Here is a 3,287-nt window from a genome sequence, read left to right as displayed (position 1 = left end):
GAAATGAATGAGGACCATGACACCTGGGAGTTATGGCGGTGTTGGTAGCAGACAATTGTGAAAGCAGTGGTCACTAGCTTAGAACTTAGATTTATCATCATTATCATGTCCTCTAAATGGCATAAGATTGGGGCTGAAGTTTCAAGAAAACTACCTTTTTGTGGTTTTCTATAAGTATTATTTGAAGTATAGCCATACCGTATTCATTTCTGTAGGAGATGACACAATAGGATCTGCTTCTCACAGTCTGCTGCTGTAGTGTGTGGCGTGTGCATCTGAACCCCCTGTGGACCACCATGCATTGATCCTTGCACACATGGTTCTCCAAGAAAAACTGGGGGGAAAGAGAGGAAGTTTAAAAGGATGCTTCACACATGTTGTAATCACTTCTAATAATCACAACATATAATTAGACTATTGGTCATGTCAATTCATAGGATTCAGAGGTGAGTTGAGCAATGTACAGTATACACATTTGAAAGTTATAAGAGGATAGATAAAGTGACAAGAGTTTAGGCTTAAGCTGAAAGATGAGCAATGATCACTTACTTTGAACCTGTATCTCTCGTGTCTCATCATCTTGTAGTCAGTATTTGGAGGAAGACCAAGGATCTCACAGACCATTGCATCCAATTCATCTTCGCCAGTGTTGTCAGCCACCCTTAAAAATAAGATTTGATTGTGTTAACAAACACAACTTACTTTAATAGTTTATCCAGAGCACCGTTTCCCAAACAGTGGGTCACAAACCAATGTTATGTGTCATGACTCAAGTAAAAATCCTGTTCTCCTTTCTTACAAAAAATATATTTCAAAAAATGGGTCACAAGCTATAACGTTTGGGAACCACTGGTTTAGAGCACTGGTTCTCAACGTGGGGTTAATGGCAAGTCATGATTGCTAGTTAGTAACCAAATGGACCCTTATGTGTAATTCTTAGTGTACATATGGACCCTTACAGGTCTGTAGCTCTGAGAGTGTACAAATGGAACCAAATGAACCCTTACACGTCTGTAACTCTGAGAGTGTACAAATGGAACCAAATGGACCCTTACAGGTTTCTAACTCAACTCTGAGTGTACAAATGGAACCAAATGGACCCTTACACTACAGGTCTGTAACTCATAGAGTGTACAAATGGAACCAGTTTCTAACTCAACTCTGTGTACAAATGGAACCAAAGAGACCCCTAAGTCTGGAACTCTGAGAGTGTACAAATGGTATTAAATGCACCCTTACAGGTCTGTAACTCTGATGGTGTACAAAAGGTGGCAAATGAACCATTAAGGGTCAATTTGTACACTCTCATAGATAAATTAACACCCACATTAACAACCACTGGTTTAAAGTGAAGTTGTAACAAACCGTGCTGGTAGTGGTAAACAAGATATTTCAATATTTACATGTATACAGTAAGTGAGTATAAAGATTTTAAGCTTTTGCCCAAGATACAAACTCACCTAATGCCACCAACTGTAGACTGTACTTTCATCCACACCAAGCAGATGAACGATGTCGCAGGTAGTTAAATCAATCCTGAAAACAAATAACTCTCCAAGGCTTCCATGGAGATGATGGACTTTTCATATGCTCTGCCACTTCATGAATGTTCTAAAATGTACTCCACTCCAAACAGCATGATGTCCGAATAAGTATTTGCAGCCAAATACACCAAAACTCAACTCTATATTCTCCCTCAATTGTTTGCCAATTCAACATTTTGGTTTACCTCACTGCAGCCTCAAGTTAAAGGCCATAGCTAATCATTTCCTGGAGAGATAGACAAGTATATCGATCTGTGAGCTCCCACATAGATTATCCAATGGCTGTTAAGGGACATCATCAAGGTCCGCCCCCTCATTAACATACAGTTCATGAAATACAGGCAGAAATAAATGAATAAATAAATGTATAGATAAATGAATAAATAATTAAATAAATAATAAATAAACACATAAATAAATAAATAAATTGGGAAATGAATAAATATATGTACAAATAAATATATACGTAAATAAATACATATATAAATAAATGTATAAATACATAAATAAATGTATAAATACTGAAATAAATAAACAAATACTTAAAATATTGCATAAATATATACATTTAATTATTTCTTTTTGTATTTCTTTGCATATTTATGTATTTATATTTGCATTTAATTCTGTATTATGTCATTTATTCATGTATTTATTTATTTCTATATACGGCAGATTTGGCTTTCCATATAAATCCTCCTTGTTTTGCTCGACCCCCCCCCCCCCCCACACACACACACACACACACACACACACACACACACACACCTGCACAAGACAAACACACACCCATGTGTTTTGACACAAGCAAAAGCTCCGTTATTTTTCGTCGCTGAAGTGAATTAAACAACTTATAAGGTAATGTTACACTTCATAGAAGTTGTGTAGAAACAGCTGCTAAACGTCCTCATGTGTGACAGTTGACAGAGACGTTAATTGTTGTGATGAACCACACTGGCCGACTGAGTTTATTATCCTAATTGGTGAGTTAGCTACCTAGCTTTATCTGCAGTGGTGGAATGGTAGGCTATCAATACTGCAATGTTGAATTACTCTGTTACAAGTGAAAGTCTGGATAAAAGTACAAAAGTGCTGGTATCAAAATGTAGGCCTACTTGAAGTTCCAAAAGTAAAAATACAAAACGTTTGAAAATAGCAGATCTACAAGCTGCAACGCATTGTGAGCTTGTAGATCAGCTATTTTCAAACAGCCAAGGTATAAAATAGCGCTAAAGTGGTTAATGTGTGTTTTATAATAGACCTACTATAATTTATATCTGCAAAGTAACTAGTAACTGAAGTTTTCAAATACAAGTAGTGGAGTAAAAGTACAATATTTGCATCCGAGATGTAGTGGAGTAGAAGTAAAAGTATTGGAAATTGGAAATGCTCAAGTAAAGTACAAATACCTAAAAATTGTATTTAAGTACAGTACTTAAGTAAATGTACTAGTTACTTTACACCACTGTTTAGCGCTAACATTTAGCCTATAACCTATGCAATAGCCTACATCACAGACACACCAGGAGACGTTTTGAGCATGTATTGGAATATGTTTAGCTGGATTTTTTTTTCCTTTTTTTTATACACAATGGGGAAAAAAGAGAAATGGGTTCCAAGATTTAAAGTATGTAGTTATTTTGTTACAAGCTAATACTTTTCACTGATTAAATATTTATAAAGCGCACTGAACCACTTTCACTTAAAACAAAAAGATATCCAAAATGCCAGATCTACAAGCTC

At 35.8% G+C, this 3,287-nt stretch overlaps 1 long non-coding RNA gene across 1 annotated transcript; it reads right to left on the bottom strand.

Moving 5' to 3' along the window:
• Positions 1-204: 204 nt before the first annotated feature.
• LOC308291682 lies at positions 205-1,632 on the bottom strand. Its single transcript, XR_013962352.1, has 3 exons — positions 1,461-1,632; positions 550-661; positions 205-334 (listed from the first exon to the last, which is right to left on the bottom strand). It is a non-coding gene; the product is annotated as an uncharacterized lncRNA (long non-coding RNA).
• Between the last annotated feature and the right edge of the window lie 1,655 nt (positions 1,633-3,287).

Source organism: Nannobrachium achirus (genome assembly GCF_963921795.1).
Source record: "Nannobrachium achirus genome assembly, chromosome: 9".
Lineage (NCBI taxonomy): Eukaryota > Metazoa > Chordata > Actinopteri > Myctophiformes > Myctophidae > Nannobrachium > Nannobrachium achirus.
The sequence above is the reverse complement of the archived record's forward strand: the minus strand, read 5'-3'. Positions and strand labels throughout refer to the sequence as shown.